This window comes from Giraffa tippelskirchi, chromosome 5 (genome assembly GCF_054371585.1).
Source record: "Giraffa tippelskirchi isolate mGirTip1 chromosome 5, T2T-mGirTip1v1.2.pri, whole genome shotgun sequence".
NCBI lineage: Eukaryota > Metazoa > Chordata > Mammalia > Artiodactyla > Giraffidae > Giraffa > Giraffa tippelskirchi.
In genome coordinates this window covers 103,320,248-103,346,505 of record NC_137279.1, presented here as the reverse complement: position 1 = coordinate 103,346,505, position 26,258 = coordinate 103,320,248, and the positions used below count along the sequence as shown (strand labels likewise).

General features: G+C 44.1%; 1 protein-coding gene and 1 long non-coding RNA gene across 2 annotated transcripts in view; one reads left to right on the top strand and one right to left on the bottom strand.

The window, feature by feature from the left end:
- Positions 1-20,646, bottom strand: part of ZNF697 (zinc finger protein 697) — a 33,814-nt gene extending 13,168 nt beyond the window's left edge. The window contains exon 1 of the mRNA XM_081495546.1: positions 20,394-20,646. The gene's annotated coding sequence lies outside the window, so the exon portion shown is untranslated. The remainder of the gene's footprint in view (positions 1-20,393) is intronic.
- LOC145507984 (uncharacterized) lies at positions 14,016-18,221 on the top strand. The gene is made up of 2 exons (XR_014055270.1): positions 14,016-14,566; positions 16,594-18,221. It is a non-coding gene; the product is annotated as an uncharacterized LOC145507984 (long non-coding RNA).
- Positions 20,647-26,258: the final 5,612 nt, after the last annotated feature.

Here is a 26,258-nt window from a genome sequence, read left to right as displayed (position 1 = left end):
TTGTTTTTTTTAACCTGGAGAGGGAAGCCCAAGTGGAAAAAAAAAGAGAAAGGCTCAAAACCAAGGCAACAGAGAAATCCATTTACAACCCTGTTGGCCAGAGCTAGTCTGAGATTCTTTCCAATCTTTATGGTCAAGAATAGCACATATGTCCTTGGGGTCAGGCATTTCCTGTCTATTGGTTGGGCTAGAGCCCCTCAGTTTGGCTGAAGGGCCTCAGCTTGTCACAGCTGCCAAGCCTGCACCACCATCCCACGCCTTCTGCACAAAATAAGAATTACTGCAATGCAGAGACAGATCCTAAGCGCCTTCAAAGTTAGACCATCCGCCCTAAGATGGGAAGGCACAGAAGCTAAAGGTTTTCATGCAGGTGTTTGCTCATCCATATTTTACATTTAACTGAAATAGAATATTCTACCTGATGCACAGAAAATCCTTCCGTTCAAGATATTTTTCTCTGCTCTGCCCAGCATCATTTACCACCACTACTTGTGTACACCCTCAGCGTTTCTTCTTATCTAGCACCTGAGCAGTCCTCAGAAGACTTCAGGTAACTCCTCAGGGGGCTTCCCAAGTAGCACTAGTGGTGAAGAATCTGCCTGCCATTGCAAGAGGACCCAGGAGACACAGGTTCGATCCCTGGGTCAGGAGGATCCCTTGGAGAGGGAAATGGCTACCCACTCCAGTATTCTTGCCTGGGAAATCCCATGGACAGAGGAGCCTGATGGGCTGCAGTCCGTGGGATCGCAGAGTCAGACACAACTGAGCGCACACACACACAACTCCTCAGCAGCTGGCTCAAATGTTCCATGTTTGTACTTCATGGAATCATACACTCGGGAATCCTTTTGCTGAAACTCCTTCCACAGATGGGAAATAGAGGCTCAGAGAGGGAAAGTGACCACATCAGAGACTGAAAGACGGTTTGCTAGAAAAGTTACGGCCAGAATCTCACTTTTCTAATGGCTTTTCCAGTGATCTTTCCATCTCTTTAATATAAAACATCACTTCGAGAACAGCCAGATACATTTGGGGCATATACTTACTTGTCTTTTTCCCCCACACTATTTGTCAGAACCAATTTGACAGAACCAATGGGATCTGTATAGAGAAAGAGAGTTACTATAAGGAATTGGCTTGTGTGCTTATGGAGACTGGCAAGCTCCATACTGGCAAGCTCCAAACTCTGCAGGGTGGGCCAGCAGACAAGACTTGGGAGAACTGATGCTGCAGTTCCAGTCTGACGGCTGTTTACTGGAGAGCCCCTCCTTGCTCCGGGGAATCAGATTTTTGCTCTAGTCAACTGACTGGGTGAGTCCTACCCACGTTACGGTGGTCAGTCTGCTTTCCTCAAAGTTTGTGGCTGCTCCAGTTGTTTAGTCACTAAGTCTCGTCTGAATCTTTTGTGAGCCCATGGACTGTAGCCCACCAGGCTCCTCTGTCCATAGGATTATCCCAGGCAAGAATACTAGAGTGGATTACCATTTTCTTCTCCAGGGGATCTTCTCAACCAGGGATCAAACCCATGTCTCCTGCATTGCAGGCGAATTTTCTACCACTGAGACACCAGGCAAGCCCAGTTATGTGACTCCTCAAAGTTTACCAACTTAAAGGTTAACTTCATCCAAACACTCTGTTACAGAAACACCCAGAATAATGTTTGACCAAATATCTGTGTACCTACTGGCCCAGCCAAGTTGATGCATAAAATTAACCATCACACCGTGGCTAAAAAACACAGTCTGCAATAATCCCATCCTACGTGGACATTTACTCATGAAAACGTCTTATTTTTCATAAAAACTATTATTATATACAGAGAGTGGAATGGGCGTCTCAGGGTATATGCACTGTAGAAGGCAAGTGGGGGAAGAATCAAAATCAATCTTAATTAAAGATCTACAGACACATGTATGTGTATAGGCACCCCTCCCCTATAGCAGAAAGAGATGCAATTTAATAATCTGTTTCACTGAAGGACAAAAGGGAACACAGACTTAGAACAGCTTTGTTCTGGGAGAGTTGAGGCTGGAATCCCTTGTTAAGGTTATTTGATGGGGTTAGGTGACTTCAGGAAGTCTTTTCCAACCCAAATTATTCTGTGATCATATTCCACTGGAATGAACAGCCATCAAGAGAATGGTCATCACAGTGAATAGGGAGAGAAGAATATTGGGACCAAAAGGTTTGAGGCACACATTCAATCACCTGAGTTTCCCACTGCAAATTCAACAGGAAAAACAGCCCTTCCAATTATCTTCCTAAAATAACCATTTGGCGTCACTGATGAAGAATGGCTGGCATGTTTCAGCCCAGTTCATTTCAGCAGTGGGTGATACCTCTCCATATAACCTGCCAAGGTGTCTTCCAATGAAGAGAAAGCAAGAATAAAAATGGTAGTGATGTCACCTAATCCTTCAGTGTTTCTGCCTAATAAAATTTTAAACTCCGTAGCTAGACTGTTTTCAGCATAAAGTGAAACATTTACATACACGTAACTACACCTTTTAAAAATTCACTTACTTGTGTTACTCTTATTTCCTCAAAAATAACAGTATCAGCAAAACCAAGATCATAGAAAAATTTAAGACACAATCCAGTTTCTTCAAAAGTGGTAACAACAACAAAAAAAATGGTAACAAAAATAGCAAAATACAAAAGGAGAAAAACATACAAGTTAAAAACACTTGAAATGTATCATCCAACCTCAATGTATAGACCTTATTTGTATCCCAAATAAACAAACTACAAAAAGTATAAAACAATTGTGCACTTGTGAATGAGGGTTAGTTATTTGATACTGAGGAATTACTCTTGTGTTTTAAAGAAATACATAAGAAAATATTTACAGGTGAAATGCTATGTCTGGAATTTGCTTTATTTGAAGTGATATGTCTGGAATTCCAGGACAGAGGGGAGTATATATAGATGAAATAAGATGGGCATACACTGATCTCTGTTGAAGCTAGGTGGTGGTAGATCTGATTTTACTTCTGCATTCACTAGAAAACTTACTAATAAAGCTTAAAAACAGAAAACATAAATCATTTTTTCTGAAATTTAAGGTTGCTTATATTCATTTAGGGCTTCCCAGGTAACTAGAAAACTTACTAATAAAGCTTAAAAACAGAAAACATAAATCATTTTTTCTGAAATTTAAGGTTGCTTATATTCATTTAGGGCTTCCCAGGTAACACTAGTGGTAAAGAACCTGCGTGCCACTGCAGGAGACATAAGAGATGCAGGTTCAATCCCTGAGTCAGGAAGATCTCCTGGAGGAAGGCATGGCAACCCACTCCAGTATTCTTGCCTGGAGAGTCCCATGGACAGAGGAGCCTGGGATCTACAGTTCACGGGGTCGCACAGAGTCAGACACGACTAAAATGACTTAGCACACACGCATGTATCTATTTACATTCTGAGCACACCACAATACAATGTCAGTAACTTCCACAAAAGGATTAGTCTGTGTTTTACAAAGTGTGCCAAATCAGGAGTGATTACAACACTTAATACTGAATAGAGCACATGGGTATTGAGAGGAGAGGCAGTAGGGGAAAAGATGAAAGAAATTTAAGTTTCATGCTTTTGAATCTCTTCTTTTTTTTCTTTTTATGAAATAGAGGAACAGCTGTTATATACAAAATAGAATCAGAAAACTGTTTCTGCTTTCATCTACTTGCATTTTTCCCAAGAACTCAAAGAAGGAGTTCTTAACACCACAGCCAGTGTGTGTTTATTTCCACCATCAGTTCAGCCACTCTACACTCAAGAGGGAAGAGGAGGGAAATCCCTGGCAGTCCAGTGGTTAGGACTCTGCAGTCTTACTGCAAGGTCCTAAGTTCAATCCCCAGTCAGGGAACTAAAATCCCACAAACCAAGTGGCAAAGCCAAAAATGAGGGTGGGGTGGTGGTGCATGGGAATAGAGAAAATAAACCTGGCTGGGAGCCCTGTCTGTGACAGCTCTGGTAGGGGAATGCTTTATCCCCAGTAAAGTCAAGCCAACAAACCGATGCAAGGGTCCAACAGATGAAGTACATCAATAACTGGTCATCTCCAGAATGATCTCCTAAAGCAGGTGTCTCCAACTTCTGGGATCTAATACCTGACGATCTGAGGTGGAGCAGACGTAATAATAATAGAAATAAAATGCATAATAAATGTAATACGCTTGAATCATCCTGAAACCATCCTTCCCCCGCTCCCCGCCCCAAGCCCACACTGCCTGGGTCCATGGAAAAATTGTCTCCCACAAAGCTGTTCCCTGGTGCCAAAAAGGCTGGGGACCACTGTTGTAAAGGGATTTCAAAAAATGTGTGTAGATGAAAAGGAAGCTAATACACTAGTGATTTATGAAAATGTTATCTCCATGAGATGCACCCTGGCAGGAACAGAATTACTTTATTAGCCCAAACTGAGGACTTTTAAGTTAGTGTCCTTCTCAGGGAAACACTAAGGATGCCATCCAAATATACTCATACCACATTACAAAGAGAACAGCTAGAAGAGATCATGTTCCCACTTCATGCTGGAAACTAAAGGCTTGCAGATAGTTTCCATTTTAACCAAGAGTACCCGGTAAGTCTGTGGTGCATGGAAGCAATGACAGGACACAACTTTCATCTAAGCAGTGGGCATCTGTCTCAAGAAGGAGGTCAGAGTGTCCAGGGCCCCCTCATAGCTTGAACATCACAGTTCCTAAGTCAATCATCAGGCTCAGGCTGTTTGGGTTCCTTATGTCCTTTTACCTCCAGCTCCTGGCATTTCCTGAAGAGAGCAGTAGTCCTAAACAAGCTTGTAAACAGAATAATGGTATTTTTCTTAGGCCTGGGTTCTTAGCCTGAGGGCCCTGAGAGTCCATGAACTCGGGATACCTTACATGAATGTGTCTGCAGAACCTTTCTTCTGATGAGAAGGCCCATAGCTTTCCCTTGGGCTCTGAAAAGTTACAGGACACCAAAACAAAGCAAAATCCCTGATACAAACCTCTACTAAGAGGATTCATGATGCATTCCTATCATTTCATAAAACATCCAGAGCAGTTTTGGGTAAGGGGAATAACAGCAGTTTCACTACTATATGCCACAAGATCTTTTGGTGGGCAGGTGGAGAAGAGATGATAGTGACAGTAAACCCCAAATCAGGCATTACCACAAACAAAAACATCAGTAAGTTTCAAAAAGGATGGAGCAGAATGAGGGACATGGCAAATGCAACTTGCTTGATCCAATTTGCTGGTTTAGTCTGTGTCTGTGCTTAGTCACTCAGTTGTGTCCGACTCTTTGCGACCCCATGGACTGTAGCCCACCAGGCTCCTCTGTCCATGGGATTCTCCAGGCAAGAATACTGGAATGGGTTGCCGTGCCCTCCTGCAGGGGATCTTCCCAACCCAGGGATCGAACCCAGGTCTCCCACATTGAGGGTGGATTCTTTACCAGCTGAACTACCAGGGAAGCCCTGGTTTAGTCTAGCATCCTATATTACAGATAAGTCAGGCAACAGGGACCCAGAAAGGGTAAGTGAATTACCCATGAATGCACCAGTTGAGCACAGACAGGAGCCTAAATCCCTGGCATCTCAACTTGTGTTCTAATCCCCTTTCTACTCAACCTAGCATAGCCTATGGTGCTTGGCTGAAATACTCAGGCTGGCGACTTGGCATCAGTAGTTCATCTGCTTTTCATGTCCTGATCGCTTGTGTTATATGGCAGGTGCACTGAGAGAATGTTAAATTGCTCTTCCAGCCTCTAACACACTGCCTCTCTGGGATGTGGCTAATTTATACAAGTTTGACCCTGGGTTTATGGCTCCCATCAGCAGCTTATTTGGGCAGTGAGTCAGAGCACGTAAATCAAGCCATAACCTACCCAGGACACAAAACGCTTTGTTAGTTAATCCTTCTCTTCTCAAAAGAAAACAAATTAAAATCTGGCCTAAGTCACCAACTCATTCCTAACAAATCATCAGAGTGTTCACAAAATCATCCTGCCTGCAAATACATAATAACATGGAAATAGCCATGTGAAGAAGGGAGTTCTGGGATAAACTCAAACTCCTCAGTACCAAGAGCCTGGGTCACACGAAAGGACCATTAAGGAAGGGTACCACCGACAGAGGATGAGATGGTGGGATGGTATCACCGACTCGATGGACATGGGTTTGGGTGGACTCCGGGAGTTGGTGATGGACAGAGAGGCCTGGCGTGCTGCAATTCATGGGGTCGCAAAGGGTCGGACACGACTGAGCGACTGAACTGAACTGAACCACTCACCCATACTCATCCAACATGGCCCATGACTACAAATACAGTTTCTCAGACTCACCCTCTTTTCTATCATTACCTTTTTGCTTGTTTTAATAGCTCTGCATTCTCTATGTGGAAGGTGGTGCTGAAGTGGGCCAGATGGCAGGAGCAAGCCAACCATAAGCTAAGGGAAGAGACTCCATCCACAGTTGAGAGGATCTCACGTGTTTTTGTTGAACATTTCTTTAAGGGATCCACCATTTTACAGATAAGGAAAATGAGGACCAGAGAAGATAAATGCCTTTTCTGAATTCACAAACACAGGGAGTTGGTGGCAGAATTGGGACTACCACTGAGGTTGCCCGATTCCTTTCAAGTACCATCTCCCCTGCACCAGACTCTCCCAGCCAACTCTGTCATATTCATGGGTTTAGTCTGGCTTTTCTGACAGCATTCATTGACACTACCTTCCTTCTTCCTATTCTTCTTGTTCTCTTTTGGACTCTTGCTTCCCCCACATCCCCCAAATTGATTTTAAACAGTATTCCTCTAAAAAACATAAAAGATATTCTTCAAACTTAAATTCATGTGATCCTCAGAAATGATCTCCAAATTAACAGATTTTGGATTACCTACTGTCTTTCTTAGAGAAAAAAGACATCTTGTTGCCCAGAAAAAAGCAGTCATTCTGAATTAACATTGACTTAATGGGAGTGTTACGGTAAACAATGAATACTTCTATGTCTTTGGTACAGCATTTGCAAAAGAAGTCATCATAAAACACAGACAGCTGGAAAGAACACCTATGGAGCATCAACCTGAACAACTGGTAGTGACTATGTCATTTTCAAAGAATTTTAGGGAGTTCCCTGCTGGCCTTGTGGCTAGGATCCAGCACTTTCACTGCAGAGGCCAGAGGTCAATTCCTGGTCCGGAAACCATCCCACGTGCCATGCAGTGTGGCCAAAAGGCAAAAATATTAAATTAAAATTTTAAAAGAGAATCTTAAATAGAGTATTTCCATCATGCAATTAAAAATATTTTTTAAAGACTCTTAAAAATTCAAACTATGAAACCCTTTCATTGAAAGGAGAGACTTTTTCTTCTGCAGAGACTTTCCTTCCTTTTCATTTTTTAAATGCCTAAAGCCAGTTATTAAATAATATTATATTTCCTTCTGCAGAGCCAACAGGTCTTACAAGCTACTGGGAAAAGCAGGGCTGGTGTCAGTGAGCCCTGATCAGTTCTAACCACATCACCACACACATCAGTTTCCTAGTGAACCATGGTCTTCCCAGGTGTGTACCATCTCAGTAGATCATAGTCATTTCTAACATTGAGTCTAGCTCACATCAGTGTCAGCTATAATTTTCCATCTTCCAATCCAATATCCAGTCTCTTCTATGATCTCACCATCAACACTGGAACATGCTGGACATACATAATCGAGATGAAATAAATGACTACAGAAATCCTGTTGAGATGCTGTCCTTGAAATTCTCTCATTCCTTAGCATCCACTGTTCTAGGCCTCGCCACTTCCCTCAGCACCCTCCTTCTCTTATCTACCAACAGGTCGACCGCCCATGTTTCTGTTTACATTTTCTTCTCCCTCTCCTCTCAATCACATTGCCCCTTCCCCTAGTTTTCAGTAAATACCTCCACTGTCTAGAGACCCCACGAATACAAAACTCTCCCCCCAACCCCTGACCTGTATTCTAGGTCCATATTTCTAATGGTGCATCAAGCATCACAGCTGAGGAGCTTCAATGTCCCTTCTGTACTGAAGTGCTGCCCCATATGTCACATGGGACTCAGGACACGGGGCAGGGGGTTGGGGGGGGGGTGATGGGCAGTCCAAACAGGAAGGAAAGTACATGTAATGGCATCAACAGATCCGGCTGCAAACAGAAGTTTGTCACTTATACACTCTATGCTCCTAGGATGGCTATTCACCAAATTGAGTCTTACTTTTCTCATCTATACAATGAGAGCAACAAGTTACCTTGAAAGGTTGTTGAAAACTCGAAGGGAATTTCCATTTGGAAAGGATCTGGCCCTAGTCATATTGAAAAACATTAGTTCTCCTTTCAAATCTCCATTACAAATCAGCTGCCCATTTCTGTTAAAAGCCTCTTTGTTCTTACTCATCAGGTTTAAAACCCTGGAGTCAACTTTGGCCCCTCCCTTCACTCCTTTCAATCCAATCAGCTGCCAAGTCCTTCCTTTTCAGTTCTCTCCTCTATTTTCCCTTATTACTGTAGTAGACACTTCCGGATGCATCTTAAAACATAGTTGCCACTCCATTTACCATTCGCCATTCTCCTGCTCAGAAACCTCTAACTGACTTGCCATTCTGTCCAGAGAAGCAGAGAAGTGCAAACTCCAAGCCCTCAACAATGTAGCTGAAAGCTCTAACCTCTCCCTGACTTCTGCCAGCTAACCTCAGCCAAAAAGGCATGATTCAAGCCTCCCAAAAGGCACCCTGTGTTTCTCCTCTCTCACTGCGCTGTTCTCTCTCAAGAAACAAGTCTCTCCTTTTTCTAGTGGGAAGCAATACCAGTAGTGGTTAAAAGCTCAGATGGTGCTCTGGGATGACCTAGTGGTGGGAAGGGGTTATGGGGAGGGAGGTCCAAGGGAGAAGGGATATATGTATACATACAGCTGATTCACTTCATTGTACAGCAGAAACTAACACAACATTGTAAAGCAATTATACTCCAATAAACAAATGAAAGCTCAGATTCTGGAGCCAGACCACCTGTGTGAATTCAGTCTCTAGCTCAATCTCTTTGAGCCTGGGCTTTTTCATCTATAAAATGAGAGAAACGACTGGGTCTACCTTATCAGATTAGTGTTAAATGCTCAGGGAGAATTATTATTATCTCACTTTGTATATGATTCTTTAGGATACTCTTCCTTATTTCATTCTGCCTAACTCTTGAGAGTCCCTTGGACAGCAAGGAGATCAAACCAGTCAATCCTAAAGGAAATCAGTCCTGAATATTCATTGGAAGGACTGATGCTGAAGCTGAAGCCCCAATACTTTGGCCTCCTGATGCGAAGAAATGACTCATCAGAAAAGACTCTGAAGCTGGGAAAGATTGAAGGTAGGAGGAGAAAGGGATGACAGAGGATGAGATGGTTGGATGGCATCATGAGTTTAAGCAAGCTCCGGGAGTTGGTGATGGACAGGGAAGCCTGGCATGCTGCAGTCCATGGAGTCGCAAAGAGTTGGACATGACTGAGAGTTGGACATGAACTGAACTGAATGTTAGTTTTAAAAATATAATCAAGGGCGGTGGGAGGGGGGTTCAGGATGGGGAACACATGTACACCCGAGGAGGATTCATGTCAATGTATGGCAAAACCAATACAATATTGTAAACTTATTAGCCTCCAATTAAAATAAATAAATTTATATTAAAAATATATATAATCATAGTTATAAGTTACCTTATTGTTTGCCTTCTCTCCCTCCCTCCCACCTCCCAACTGTAAGTCCTGGTGGGAACATATTGCTTTATACACTTTCATGATTCCCCACAAAATGAGCCCTCAAATAGTTCTTCAGTACAAAAATTTATTGTATTGAGGTATAGTTGATTTACAATGTTGTACAGCACAGTGACTCACTTTATATATATGAGTCTTCCCAGGTGGCAATAGTGGCAAAGAATCTGCCTGCCAATGCAGGAGAGACATAAGAAATCCAGGTTTGATCCCTGGATTGGGAAGATCCCCAGAGGAGATTCACTCCAGTATTCTCGCTTAGAGAATCCCATGGACAGAGGAGTCTGGTGAGCTATAGTCCATAGGGTTGCAAAGAATCAGACATGAATGAAGTGACTTAGCATGCACGCATATATATATATATATATATATATATACACACACACACACACACGTATATATATATATACACACATACATTATTTTTCAAATTCTTTTCCATTATCGTTTAATACAGGATACTGTATACAGTTCTCTGTGCTATACAGTAGGATCTTTTTGTTTATTCATTCTATATATATTAGAATATATATATTCATCCTGTATATATTATATTACATCTGTCATTCTCAAAATGTCAAATAGTGCTTTAAATGGATAAAGTTAGGGCTAATTATTTCCTTCCTCGGTCTCAAAATGAAGGACTAATAGGACCAGGAAATCTAGCTATCTGGCCAAGATCACGTCAGGCAGAGAGCCCTGGAAACAAGCTAGCTCCCCTAACTGGATCCAATAACCTGTCAGCACCAGGAGCCAAGCATGCTTAATTATCCTGCTACACAGGTAGATATGATAAGTGGTGATTAGCTTCAAAAGCTAGAACCTTCTCAAAAGAGAATCCCGAGTCCCATGGCCAAATGACCACAGCCCTTGTTGGCATCAAATACTCTTGTGCGTGTCCTGCCTCCTCTCCAAGGCTTTAACACGCAACTCGGTGGTGCAAAGAAGAGGTGGCCCAGAGCTGTGTCTGGACCCACGGTGGAAATGTTCCTGGGCTCTCCTAATCGGACAGGACAACTGCCTTTCTCTCATGCCTGCAGGAAAGACAGGACTGGAACCAACAGAAATTAAATGAGGATGAAAAAAGATCAACACTCAACTTTTACAAAGTAGTCAGGAGACTAAATAAAAAGTTGCTTGGGAGGAGAGGGCGACAGGAAGCACAATCACATACAGGAGAAATCTGTGTTCAATATTTATTATTAGAGTGTCTACTCAGACCAAAGTTTGTTCTCCAGCAGTTTTCATGGGCTTTGGGATTCTGTTTTGTATGCTCGCTCTGACAGGAAGGATCTGCACATCTTGATTTCTCTTCTCACTTATAGTCATCAGCCTACAGAAATCCTTTCCTAAGGGTCCATAATTAAGCTATGAGACACACATAGGCTCTTAAAGAAGTTTTTTAAAAGGGTATGTGCCACTTAGGAAGTAGGTGACCAGAAATATTTACTAAGCCACTAATTCAATCAACAAACACAAGTACCTATGAGGGAATGGGGGAACAGAAATAAAAGGAGTTCCTATAGTAACTGCCCCCAAGCTAATTAAAGGCTGTGGCCACAGTCTGGTTAAATTTAATTGGCATTTACCTTATTTTTTAAAAAAAACAGTAGGGGACTTCCCTGGTGGTCCAATGGTTAAGAATTCACTTGCCAATGCAGGAGACACAGATTCAATCCCTGGTCCGATTTCCCATACCTCAAGGCAACTAAGCTGATGGGCCACAAGTACTGGGCCTGTGATCTAGAGCCTGGGAGCCACAGCTGCTGAGGCCCATGCACCTAGAGCCCGTGCTCCACAACGAGAGAAGCCACCACAATGAGAAACCTGATCACCGCAGCTGGAGAGTAGCCCCTACTAGCTGCAACTAGAGAAAGCCCATATGCAGCAAAGAAGACTTAGCACAGCCAAAAATAAATGAAATAAATAATTTTTTTTTAAGTAGGGGAGCATTTCTTCAAGTTTATTTCACACTATCTGTCCTCAATTCTGGGGTAAACCTGTTTTATATTAAAATAGATCTGGTATACTTCTCAAAAAGAAAAAAGATAAGAAAATTTCATATATATGAAAATATATCAAGAGAATGAGAACCTAAGCTGGGAGAAAATATTTGCACAACACATATCTGATAAAGGGCTGTTATTCAAAATATACAGAGAATTCTTAAAACTTAACAGTAAGAAAATGAGTAACTTAATTTTAAAATAGGCAGGGATTTCCCTGGTGGTCCAGTGGTTAAGACTCCACACTTCCAATGCAGGGGGCACAAGTTCACGTGTCACTATGGAACTGTAAATCAATGATATACCACTACATACCTATTAGAAGAACAATAGGTATGTAGTGATATCTCACTGTTTGCTTTTGAACTGTGGTGCTTTTGAACTGTGCTTTGGAATTGATGCTTTTGAACTGTAGTGTTGGAGAAGATTCTCGAGCGTCCCTTAGACTGCAAGGAGATCAAACCAGTCAATGCTAAAGAAAATCAACCCTGAATATTCATTGGAAGGACTGATGCTGAAGCTGAAGCTCCAATACTTTGGCCACCTGATGTGAAAAAATGACTCGTTGGAAAAGACCCTGATGCTGGGAAAGATTGAGGGCAAGAGATGAAGGGGATGACAGAGGACAAGATGGTTGGATGGCATCACTGACTCAGTGGATATGAGTTTGAAGCTCCGGGAGATGGTAAGATACAGGGAGACCTGGCCTGCTGCAGTCCATGAGGTTGTAAAGAGTCAGACATGACTAAGCGACTGAACAACAACAACCTATTAGAACAGCCAAAACGTTGACAACACTACATACTGGTGAGGATGTATAAGAACAGAAACTCTTATTCACTGCTGACAAAAAAGGCAAAATGACACAATCACTCTGAAAGAGAATTTGTCAGTTTCTTAGAAAACTAAGCATGTTATGTTTTTGTTCAGTCACCCAGTCGTGTCCGACTCTTTGTGACCCCATGGACTGCAGAAGGACAGGCCTCTCTGTCCCTCACCATCTCCCAAAGTTTGCTCAAGTTCATGTCCATTGCATTGGTGAAATCCAGCAATTGTATGTCTGGCTATTTATGCAAATAAGTTGAAAACTTACGTCTCCACAAAGAGAAGTTTATGGGAGCTTTATTCATAATTGCCAAAACTTAGAAGCAACTGAGATGTCCGTAGTAGGTGAATGGATAAGCTGTGGTACATTCACATGATATTATTCAGAGTTAAAAAAAAAAATGAGCTATTAAATCATGAAAAGACACAGAGAGCATATGGGAACTCTCGGTACTTTCTGCTCAATATAGTTGTGAGGGCTTTCCTGGTGGCTCAGTGGTAAAGAATCCGCCTGCCGATGCAGGACCACCTGTTCAATCTCTGGTCCGGGAGGACCCCACGTGCCACAGAGCAACTAAGCTGGTGGGCACAATTAAGCCTGTGCTCTAGGACCCAGGAGCTGCAACTACTGGAGGCCACGCTCCCTAGAGCCACAGCAATAAGTCCATACACTGCAAGGAAGAGTAGCCCCGGACTCAGCACAACTAGAGAAAACCCACGCAGCAACGAAGACCCAGCATAGCCAAAAATAAATAAATAAAATTAAAAAAAAAATTACTGCTGTGCGCCTAAAAGTGCTCTAAAAAATAAAGTCTAAGGGACTGCCCTGGTGGTCCAGTGACTAAGAATCCACCTTGCAATACAGGGGACACAGCTTCAGTCTGTGGTGGGGGAGCTAAGATCCCACATGCCATGGAGCGACTAAGCCTGGGTGCCACAACTACTGAAGCTCAAGCACTCTGGGTCCCACAAGACACAACTAGAGAGTCTGTGCACCACAAGGAAAGATCTCACCTGACCCATCAAAGATTCTGCCTGCTGTAGCTAAGATCCAACACAGCCAAATAAATATTTTAAAAATAATTTAAAAGATTAAAAAAACAAAATCTATTTTTAAAAAAATGTATATGTACATATAAAAGGTCCCTTCCCCATCTAATATCACACATAAGCTACACCCTTTGCCATATCTCATTATAAAAAATTGGCAGTGCCATCATATTAGGAAAGCATCAAAGTGAAATGTTTTAAAAGTGTAATACATCCTTTCATTCAGCAATTTTTTTTTTTAACATGTACCATGTGCTACCTGTTACACTAAGTTCTGCCTTGTGGAGATTACATTCAGATGAAATAATTTCTAAAACCCACTGCTCTCAAAACTACTTCCTGCTACCAGTAATCATTGTCAATACCTTCATGAGGGATTTTTTTTTTCTTAAGATTCTTTGAAATTGACCAAGGTTTTTATGTGTGGGAAAAAAAGTTCAATAACTGGAAAGGTGTTCTTCCCAGAGTGCCATGTTTAAGCATGATCAAGCATCGGGCATGAGCTAACCTCCTGAATAGTCAGGATACTGAGACCAAGGTGATACATTTCTTATTAGTAAAACCCAGATAGAATGGTTCTTGTTTTGTAAGTCTGGGTAAGATGCTGACAAAGTTCTCGGGAGAAAATATATCTCAAATGCCTCTCTGAATGAATGTAGGCTCTTTTCCCCTTTACACACATTTTAGCAAATTAGAGCTGTGTGCACATGACCCAGACTTGACCCTCTGCAGGAACGGGAAACTAGAGAATTGCAGGTGGTGCTCCACACATCTGACTGGAACACTGTTGCCAGCCTCTGGGTGTATTGTGCATGACTTGCTGAACAAGTGCAGGGACCCCAAGCAAAGTGCTGTGTACATGCAAAGTTGCTTCAGTTGTGCCCGACTCCTTCTGACCCTGTGGACTGTAAGCGGGCCAGACTCCTCTGTCCATGGGATTCTCCAGCCAAGACTACTGGAGTGGGTTGCCATGCCCTCCTCCAGGGGATCTCCCTGACTCAGGGACTGAACCCGAGTCTCTGGTCTCCTGGATTAGCAGGTGACTTCTTTACCACTAGCGCCACCTGGGAAGCCCAAGAACTGCCTATCCTCATTTTAAATGACTGATGTGCTTTTAACAACCCACACACACTGTGTTTATACCCAGGCGTCCACAGCACTGTGGGGCCTTGAGGTCAGTGAAAAGAAGACTCAGTAAACCTCAGGAGATGGCTTCAATCTTGTGGCAAAGCCTCTTCACCCACAGAGGAGCAGCTGCTGATCTTTTTAACATCCCCATTAATACAAGATGCAATAAAACCCAATTCCATACCCCATACAAATCATGCTACTCTTCTCAGAGGTAAAAACAGAAGGAACTATCTTCCTTCCTCATTCCAGCCTTTTTTTCCCCCATATCTGCAGCAGCAGGGAAACCCCTCCAATTTTCTCTGATGTGCACCATAAAAGCCTGCCTCTCCTAGGAGATATGGCAGAAGGTGTGCATGACAGCAAGGAGGAAGGTACTGAAGCTGTGACCCCACCCATGCTGTGAAGTGAAAGTCACTCAGTCGGGTTTGACTCTTTGCGACCTCATGGACTGCAGTCCATGGAATTCTCCAGGCCAGAATATTGGAGTGGGTAGCCGTTCCCTTCTTCAGGGGATCTTCCCAACCCAGGGACCGAACCCAGGTCTACCACATTGCAGGCAGATTCTTTACCAGCTGAACCACCAGGGAAGCCTATCTACCCAACATCAATAAAACACCATGATCAAGCTCGTACAACTGAGCAATACCCAGATCTGCTCTCACTTATTTCCAGAGGGTGCTTAATTTTTCGGGCAGTCTGGTGAAGAGGACGAAAATTATAATAACTAAGAAAATGACCCTCTGATCGATCTCTCTCTTACAAACTGGCGACATGCAAATAATGTTTCATGCCTACACTTTTGCATTTTGAGTCATTACCAATTCATTACTACAAACTGGCGACATGCAAATAATGTTTCATGCCTACACTTTTGCATTTTGAGTCATTACCAATTCATTACCAATTCACAATTCCTGAAAGTCCACCATATGCCGGGTTGTGTTCTGGACATGCAGTCCCTGCCTTGCGCAGAGAATATGCAAATGTTCCAGCACACAGTGGGGGCTCATTCAAGTCTACACGCATCAAGAAGGTACTGAGCCTCAGGTATTTCAGGCAATGCCAAAGGTTAGAGGAGAGCCTGAATGTGGCCAGAAGTGGTCAAGAAAGGCTACAGAAGGGGGAAAGGGTGAGACTTGGCCTGGAGGGAAGACAGAAAGAATTCAGATAATAGGCTGGGAGAAAAGGGGAAAGAATTCCAGGGAGACAGTTCTATGCCCAAAGGTCTTACTATGGATTCTGAACCTGGTCTTTCCAAATGATGGCCATGGAATTATGAGGGCATAAAATTAATGAATGTATGAAACCAGGTCTCTCAGAGGAGATCCATTAGGATGCATTTAGAAGCCCAACAATATTCCAGGAAGGAAATCTGGAAAGTGAAGAACCTCAGAGGAAGAACATATATCCAGCAGTTTTCTCCCAGGGAAAACAAACACACACTATTTTGAAAATAGACCTAAATTCCAGTCTATCTCCAGCATCTGGGACTCCAAGCAAGATCCCTAATTTATTTCTGAGACCCAGTTTCCTCCTTTTTAGAACAGAGATGATTGTAATATGTAAATCATCAGATTAAGACAATGCATAGAAATTCTCTAGTTTAATAGCTGATACACAGATGTCCAACATGCAGTAATTCCTTCATCACGTTAAAAAAAAAAAAGCATAAAAAACAAGTGGCTCGGTGGTAAAGAATCTGCCTGCCAAGAAGGAGATGTGGGTTCAATCCCTGGGTCAGAAAGATCCCTTAGAAAAATAAATGCCCACTCCAGGATTCTTGCCTGGGAAATCCCATGGACAGAGGAGCCTGGCAGACTGCAGTCCATGGGGTCGCAAAGAGTCAGACATGACTTAGCAACTAAACAACAATAACTGATACATAAATGATCAATATACAGTAACTCTTCTCATCACATTAAAAAAAAAGCATAAATATCTTTCCAGTTAGAGATAAATGAGCAACTACAAAATTGCAATGTCTTTAAGGAATGTTTGAAAGTCTGATTTGTCTTGAATTTCTATATGCCACATTTTAATCCTAGTAGACTGCTTGGGCTATAAAAGTCAAAGCGACGTGATGGGAGTCATTAGTTGCAAATAGCAGGATGATCTTTGTAGTGCTACTTTCTAGAAAGCACACTGAACTTTCACAACCGAGAAGAAAATATCACCTCCAAGAACATGGCAAAAGTCATTGGTTATCCCCTTAGGATTAATTCATTCTATATCCTGCCTGTAGAGTTTAAAAATTTAGGCTAACAAAGACCCTATTCAACAACTTTTCATGAGTGTCTTTGTACTAGACACTGTAACAGATCCATTTTGGGTCTCCTGACACAGGAACCCCACTCCAGTACTCTTGCCTGGAAAATCCCATGGACAGAGGAGTCTGGTAGGCTGCAGTCCATGGGGTCGCTAAGAGTCAGACACAATTGAGCAACTTCACTTTCACTTTTCACTTTCACGCATTGGAGAAGGAAATGGCAACCCACTCCAGTGTTCTTGCCTGGAGAATCCCAAGGACGGGGGAGCCTGGTGGGCTGCCGTCTGTGGGGTCGCACAGAGTCGGACATGACTGAAGTGACCTAGCAGCAGCAGCAGCAGCAATGCAGGAACAAAACGAAAAAGCCTAGATGCTTTAGAGTCAAATCTGCAGTGAATCCTTACAGGTCTGTAAAAAGGCTTCATCCTCCTTTTCACACAAAGAGATAAATTAAGACATATGTATTCTTTTCAGTTCTTTCACTCATTCCTTCATTTAGTCATGTTTTTCAAATAGCATCCTCTGTGCACTTGTTAGGTTTAAAGTGTAGGGTACAGAGCCACTGCCCTCAGGGATTTACTTTTTGGAGGGGAGAAGGAGAACATCTAACTATCACAAGGCAGACCAGAGATGGGTATCCTTCAGAGGATGCAGAGTACAATGGGGATAAGATGGATTCTGACTGGGAGGTCTAGAAAGACTTCTATAAAACTTCTGCACCAGCTGGGCTAGAATTTGGAGATAATAATCAGGGCAGGGCAGGGATGCCCAACAGGCATGGAGTTCAACTTGATGGAGACACACAGGTGGAAGAATGTTGCATCTCAGACTAGGAGCTGTTTGCTGCAAGAAGGTAATATGAGGTGACCTAGGTCCAGTGGAGAACAGAGGTAGGTAAGCACTGAATTGTTAAGGGTTTTGAATGCCAAACTCTGGAGTTACCTTTCTGATTACATTAACACTACATACTATGTACTAAGAAACCTGTTAGGAAAGGGGCAGGGTGGGGGCGGAGGATGGGGGAGGGTGGGGCTGCACAGAATGAAGGAAAAGAAAAAAAGAAGTAAGAGCACAGATCAAAGGAAAAGCCCAAATGGCATTAACATAGGATCAGGCTCCAGACCTCTTAATGACATTGCAGGGTTTTGTTTTGTTTTTTCACTCTACATGAACAGGCAAGATCTTTCTTGCCTTAAGTTATCATCTTTAACCAGCTTTTACCCTTTCTCCTTGCCTTAACTAGACATGAGAAATTGGGCAAATGTGTAGCTTCAGAGGAAATCCAAAGAGCTTTGAGAGGAAGCGGAGGAAATGAGACGCAACCCCATCAGCCTTAGTCATCCAACCTTCAGTGAGGTCACCCTTCCCAGGCCAATTCAGTTCCATCACCAGTGCTTCTCAACCTGATTTCTTTCCATTCATCCCCTTAATCCCAGTCATTTTTGAAGGCCATCTATGTTCTCCTTTCTGTAATAGGAAGCCTGACTTCTCATTTATGACCTTTGTTCACTATGGTGTCATGATATTCTTCTTGGGGCCCAGCTAAACTTTGAATATCAAATTCCCCCCAACAATAACCTCCACGTCCAACACACGCACACACACAGCCAATATGCTCCAATTGGAAATCTTCTGAATTCACAGAGCGTGTTCTCTTTATTTTGCCAATCTCATGTCCTCAGCCTCAACAACTGGGTTTTTCCCCACTCCATTCTTAAGTCATTCCAGATGCCTCATCTCTTCTAGAGAAGCCAGTGGAAAAGGTTTTGTTTTTCCCTACAAGCTATTTATATAGGAGACAGGGCTCTGTGCCTACCACATCATCATGAGCCTTGGGTACTCCTGCCTCACCACTCAAATGCCATCTTTAAAGATTCATTTGGCTCTTAAAACATATGCCACGTTAAATAATATCCCTATGTTGGCTTAAGAGAAGAAGGCTTCCATGGTAGCTCAGCAGGTAAAGCTGCCTGAGATGCAGGAGACCCCGGTTTGACTCCTGGGTTGGGAAGATCTGCTGGAGAAGGGATAGGCTACCCACTCCAGTATTCTTGGGCTTTTCTGGTGGCTCAGAAGGTAAAAATACTTGTAGAGCAGTAAAATAAACAGAAGTAGGGGGCGGGTAGAAAGGAGAAACGGGCTGCTTAGGCGAGGGAGTTCAGGTACACAGCAGTAACACCTGGGCTGTGTTTCAAAGTTGCCCACTCATCCATCACAGTAGCTATTATCCAACCGCCTTCACCACACCCTGAGTCCCACGAGAGGAGGATAACGCCATCGGGGATGCCGAGTATTCAAGTCAACCTATAGGTAAAGGACAAATAGGCCAGCTATCAGAGCAAAGATAAACACCACCAGATTGAATCCAGCTCACGTAGCAAAGGGTGGGTGATTCATTATTTGGGGTAGGGACGGGGCGGTTAGGAAAAAGGAAAATCGGAAAATCCCAGAGGAGTGGCCTTCCGATTCTCGAAGCGTGGCCATCAGGTACACTCAGCTGACTCCCTGTTGCGCTGACTCTCCCCCTCAACCTCTTACTCGTCCTCTCCTCCCATCACGCTTCACCCGGTGCCTCCACTGACAGTCCTCCGCCTCGGCATTCACCCCGGGTGACGGTATCAGCCTGGCCACACCGGCGATATGGGCGTCTGGGGGCGCGAAGCCTACCGGGGCTAAACGGCGGCGACCACTCCCAGGACGGCGAGCTGCTGCTGCCCCGTCTACCCTCTCATCCCCATTGTGCCATTTGTCCAGTCTGATGGCAGCCCAAGCCGCTAGCTACTCCGAGTCAGACTAGAATACAGCTGAGAGGAAAAGGGAGCACACATTTCACAAGGACCCGAGATGACCCGCTGGCCCTCCTCGGAGTCTCCCATCCCCACTGTCCATAGTCCCAAATGGGGCTGGGGACGCGGGGAGACAAGGCGAGGGGGGTGCAGTCGGTCCCCGTCCGCAGCTGCACACAAAGCCCTTCACCTTCTCCTTGCCTCCCAAGCTCCTCCCTGGGCTTCGTTTTTTTCCGAGGGTCTCGGATGCCCCCTTCGGTGGTCGGTGGGACGGTCTGACTGCCTCTCCAAACGCTGCCTCCTCCCTCGCTACCAGCCTCATTCTCCCCGCCCCTCGCCACAAACCCCGAAAGGAGCTTGGTCCCGGCTTGGGGGGCCGTAAGTACACCCCCACCCCGCGCCCACAGCCCCGGGGCCCCTGCGCCTCGGGGGAACAGAAAACGGTACAAGTTCGCCCAGCGGTACGGCCACCCGCTCCGGGGCGCACGCCCCATCCCCGCAGCAGTCCGGTCGGGTCCCGATCAGCCCGATCCCCGGGCGGCGTGGGAGCCCAGCCGCAGCTACGCTCCTACCTGCGCGGCGGCGGGCGCGGCAAAGGGCGAGGGCACCGCGCGCCCGGGCCCAAGCCCCGCGCCGCGGCGCGACTGCCCTTGTGCTGCGGCGGCGACGGCGGCTGCAGCGGCCGCGGGCTGGCTGGCTGACTGGCTGGTTGCCCGGCTGACTCCTCACTGGGGCTTCCCGTAGGGCTGGACAAAGGACATTTCCTGGGAGGAGCAGGGAAATGTTCCCAGCATGCTTCGATTTGTAGTTCCCGGGGACTTCCTGCCACCACGGCAGCGGGCGCCCGGGAGGCAGCCCCGGCCGGACTAGGTCCCCGGGCCTGGAGGAGAGGCAGTACCGCCTTCTCCGAAGCGCTCCCGGGAAGGGAGCGGCGGGCGGGTCGGACCCTGGGCCCCGCCCTGCGTCTCGCGCCTAGCCGGCGGCTCTGGTGGACGCAGGGCGCCCTAGTCCCTAAGTAGAGTCCTGCCGTTGATCTGTCGCTGTGTGCGGGGGGACTGCGATGGGAGAGGCCTTTTATTTTAGAAATGAAGAAGTTAGGGATGGGTTCGCTTTCGGTCAACTGGGTTTTTTAAAATAGATTTTCTTTTTTCTGTTTTAAGTCACCGGAATGCTGCTAGGGGCGAATGAACGTAGTTGACTGCTCACCAGGAATTCAGATTCCTTAAGATCTTGACGCTTCATCCTTAAAACCAGAAGAGCTGATTGTTCCCAGATCCTGACCCAGTGACATTCCTCCCTGCGATGTTGGCCTTGTCCCAGGCATCTTTTCAAGAAAAGTAATTCAACTAAGAAATTGAAAACAAAGTACATGAATTAACTATAAGACACGTAAAAACCCGTGTGCTCTTGAATGAGGAACTTGCTGAACTCTGTGCCTGTCTTTTCCTTTCACCTTTTAGGATTCTGTTTCCTGGCTTCTACGAAACGGACGTGGTGGCCACTGTAGAGCCAGTGCCTGTGAAGGGGTTAGGGAAGGAGGAGGTTGGCTACAACAGAGGAACTCTGCTTTCAGACTATCAAGGGTCTGTAACATCCTCCACAAATTCCTGTGTAGTTCCCAGGACCCTCATGGGAAAATCAAAGAAGGGCCACTAGAGACTATATGAGTAACCACAGGCATGGAATGGGCTGGATTGATTTAAGCTGTAGAATTGATGAGAAGCAGGAAGATATGCTTGCTTCCCTTCCAGGAGTTCCTGTTGCATGGCACTGTGTCGATTATCCACCTAAATGAACAGTACTGTGATCCTCAAATTTTCCATTCCCTACAAATTACTACTCCTTAGTGGTTTGCAGTCTCGTAACATTCCAGTGAAAGCGTGCCCCTCTCCCAAAAGATAAATTGGTGATGATGGTTTGGCAAATCTGTTAACCTTTTCTAGGGTTCAGCTTGGGGAAAAAAATGATATACTCGCTTGTAGCATGTAACATTATCTACCAGGCCTTGGTTGAAGCTGTTTTCTGCCATGCTTCTAATATGGTACCCTCTCCTCCTTCTACATCTCTAACTTCAGCTCATGATACCTGAAACTTCACTATCTCTATCCCATATCAAACCTGCTCCTCATTTTATTTTGCCAATCCAAGTTAATTCATTACTTTAACAAAGATCAGTTTAACTTGTACTAGTCACTATGCCTAGAGTAGACAAAGGATAACATTCAACAGTAGGATATCTACTGAGTAACTTAACTACAAGCTATGTCTTACCCTCTGGCTTCCCAGGTGGACAGTGGTAAAGAATATGCGTGCCAATGCAGGAGACGAAGATTTGATCCCTGGATCGGGAAGATCCCCTGGAGTTGGAAATGACATACAACTCCAGTACTCTTGCCTGGAATATTCCATGGACAGAGGAACCTGGTGGGCTGTAGTCCATAGCTTTGAAAGAGTTGGACACGACTGATCCACTGAGCATGCGTGCCCTCGAATCTTACCCTCAAGAAGCTCAGTCTAGTTAACATCACACAGACAATTACCACAGGGTATTGAACAAAGATGTCTGTGTTCCCAGAAAATGGTGCTCTTTCCATAAACTCTTTTGTTCCAGTGAGTACAGGAGTAGGACAGGAGTGACCAGAAGAGGGAATGGGAGACAAGAAAATGCAGATAGTACATCGGGATGCTTAGTGTGTGAAATTTGGTTGTGTGAGGTGTGGGGGTAGCTGAGAAGGAAGTAGGATCTAAGGAGAATTCTCTGTTTGTAGGAGTTTTATTTGGTTTTTAAGATGAGAGATCCTTGGGGACGTTTAAATGCTGATGGGAAGGGATTAGGAGACAGAGAGTGAAGACAGAGAAGAGAGAAAGGGTAAGGAATTAGGCATTCAACAAATACTTGTTGAATTAACTAATTCCTGTTACGGATCATTGCTGAAGATATTAAGGTTACAATTAATAAACTGCACATTCCCAGCAAAAATATGCAGAGTCTGAGACCAGAGAGAAATGACATTCCTTTCTCCCTCGTCATCAGCCCTCCCCTACACTCCTCGTCCTCAGGGGAAGGTAATAGATAATCGGATAAAGGGGGGAAAGAAAGGCTCCCCAGCTGTTAGAGGATGGATGTCAAGTTCTCCAATTCGATGACAAGTTCCAAAAGCACCCAGCAACTTCAGAAAAGTCTAAGCTTTTAAGACTGTGGGTTTGGGTATTATTTTATTAATAAAGTAAGCAAATATTTTACCCTTGCTTTTTTTTTTTTTTTTGACGTAAACTAAATAACTGTTCTCATCCTCACCTTTCAAAATGGGAAATTGCACCTACACTTTTTAAGTTTTCAAATATAAGGTGGACCTCTATTGTTTTTCTTACCCTTGAGAGCATCCATCTCCCTTTTTTGATAACAGCAACTTTGGGAAAATAACTCCCTTCCCAACCCTTAGTCATTGTGGTTTAGAGAGTGGCAGATCATGGTGGGTATAAGATCAACACATGCCAATGAATCTATTCTGTTGCTGTGCAAGGGATAAGCTAACAGAAGAAGCAGAGTTGAGAAAAGATGTGTGTGTGTGTGTGTGTCTGTGTGTGTATGTGTGTGTGTGTGGGAGAGGAAATACTATCACAAGCAAATCCTTATGCTATTGTTGATTATGCCTGAAGCCAAAATACTCCTAGACTTTTTAGTTACGTTAGTTACTTTTTAGTACTAAACTAACATTTAGCTTACGTTATTTTGAGTTAAGTCTTATCTCTTATGGCCAATAGAGTTCTATAGAGCTAGCTGCTGCTGCTGCTGCTGCTAAGTCGCTTCAGTCGAGTCTGACTCTGTGCAACCCCACAGACGGCAGCCCACCAGGCTCCCCCGTCCCTGGGATTCTCCAGGCAAGAACACTGGAGTGGGTTGCCATTTCCTTCTCCAATGCATGAAAGTGAAAAGTGAAAGTGAAGTCGCTCAGCCGTGTCCGACTCTATGCAACCCCATGGACTGCAGCCTACCAGGCTCCTCCCTCCATGGGATTTTCCAGGCAAGAGTACTGGAGTGGGTTGCCATTGCCTTCTCCAATAGAGCTAGCTTGTCATGGGGTATTGTGATACAGATTCTTAAATATGCAGTTGGCTAAGTTGAGGAAGGGTGACAGTAGAAAGGACCCCTCTGTACCAGGCTGGAGAATTGGAAGTACTTGCTATATGGTAATCAAAAAACTGAATGAAAGATCTCAGACCCCAGCATTTCAAGGGTGGAGTTTTAGAGGTCTTGACTGACATATGTCAGGGTTTTCAAAGGTTTGGGCTCCCTGTAGTTTTTATAAATGTTCTAAAGAAACAGACATGCTGATATTGAACCTGGGCCTATGTAGAAGCAATGAGGAAGAAATTACAGTCTGGCTAAAAGATGCTCTTTCTGCCTCTAGCCAGGAAACTTAAATGGTCAAGAATCAGATGTATTGAGCCATGCCAGGTTGGAAAAATGAAATTCTCTGCTCCTTCCAGAGTGACAGCAAACGCTTGAAGGTTAAACAGCAAAAACAAAACCCTCATAATGGAAAGACTGTTTGCAGAGTCTATATCAGACTCCTCCTACTGTGCCATTTCTGTCTAAGAAAGGGAAGAAATAACCCCATTTTAAGTAGGGTGACCATATAATGTATCATCCAAATGGAACAATTTTGAGTGTGAGTAGGGGTGCTATTAATAATTACACTGGAGTGACAGCTCTAAAACAGGTCACCCTAATTAAAGGACCTATACACTAGAACACAGCCTCGCTTCAAGAGGCCAATCTTTAGTCTTCTTCACCCCCAGTTCACTGATACAGATTGCCCCTAGGCAGAGGTCAAGATGGCAGTCATTAGGCTGAAGACTGAAAGGTGAATCAGCCCTAAAATCTTTCCTTAAAAACTGAGCCCCCCAGGTCAATGTTTAGAGTGCAGCAGAACTCCACACCACTGACCTACATTAGCAACTGGGAGCTTAAAGTAGTGTAGTCCCAAAATGGGGAACTCTCCCCAATTCCCATTGCAGTTGTGGTCACAGAGGGGAAACAGTCAATGAGAATCTTTCTTGAGAGTTAAAGTGAAAATAGCTAAACTGATCAAAGAACTGTAGATTTGTCTGGAAGAGGCTCTTACCCTCCCCCCACCCCTGGCTCTTCATCCTCAGTTCCAGGGCTGGGTCTGTAACCCAGGCCTTCCAGTCAGCACCTCCCACATCCCAGGCCAGCAATGGGGTCAGACATGGGCACGTGACCCGGAAGCTAAGGTCAAAGAAGCCCTCATTCCCTGTTGGAATTGCTAATTGAAAAGACAACACAAACTGGAGATGCTGGAGGGTGTGGCCTGAAAGTGGAGTCAAAACAAGGAAAAGCAGAAAGAGGGGGGGAAACAGTGTTTATATGAGGCCTTCAATTCAGTCTTTCCTAATCTATCCCTGTTCTTCTGGGTTACGTGAATGACTAAATCCACCCCACCCCACACACACAACATAATGTGATTTGTTTATTTATCTAATCGAATTGGATTTCTGCCTGTTTCATGACTAAACGCGGAGATTCTGACTGCTTCTCAGTGTTTCTCATGGTGGAAATTCTCAGGAAAGAGGAGAGAATAGGACGGGGTAGACTCACAGGGCAACACTATCGATGAAGTGCTCTCAGTAGACCCCCTGATGTTGACAGTGCCAGCTGTCTACTCCCATCATCCAGGCTGTATGATAAACTGACCTCCTTCTAGGACTGAAATGACACAAACACATGGATCAGTCAGTGCCTGACTATTGGGAGAGCTCAGTCATGTTTTCTTCATTCTACTGGTTCTTTTGTTAAAAAAAAAAAAAAAAGATATTCAACTCTTACAGTTATTCTTTAGCCTGCTTCGCTTGTTAGTAGGATTTTGCCTTGAGTCAGCCCCAACTCCTGTCCCAACCTTTCTGAGGGGAGCTCTCTCTCATCCTAAACCTAATGTCGCTTCATTAGAGAGACTTTCTCTGACCACTCTATCTAAAAGGATCTCCTCCTCTTCTCTGTTAATCTTTTATTCTCTTCATATTTGAAACATTTTATCCTTAATTTTCCCTGTTTGCTTTCTCTCCTGCAAGTAGCCTACAAACTCCATGACAGTAAGTTCTATATCTGTCTTATTCATAGTTTTGTCCCAAGAATCTAGCACAGTACTCAGCTTTTATAGCAGAAAAGATATCTGTGGAGCACATTTAATAAAGAAATACTTTTTAAGCAACTGAGAGGAGTATCAGTGTTCACTTGTGGGCAACCTCTCTTGGATACACCTTTTTAAAATGGAAATATAGTTGCTGTTCAATGTTGTATGACTTATAGGTATACAATGTAGTGATTTTTAAAGGTTATATTCCATTATAGTTATCATAAAATATTGGGTATATTCCCTGCGTTGTACAATATATCCTTGTAGGCTTATTTTATA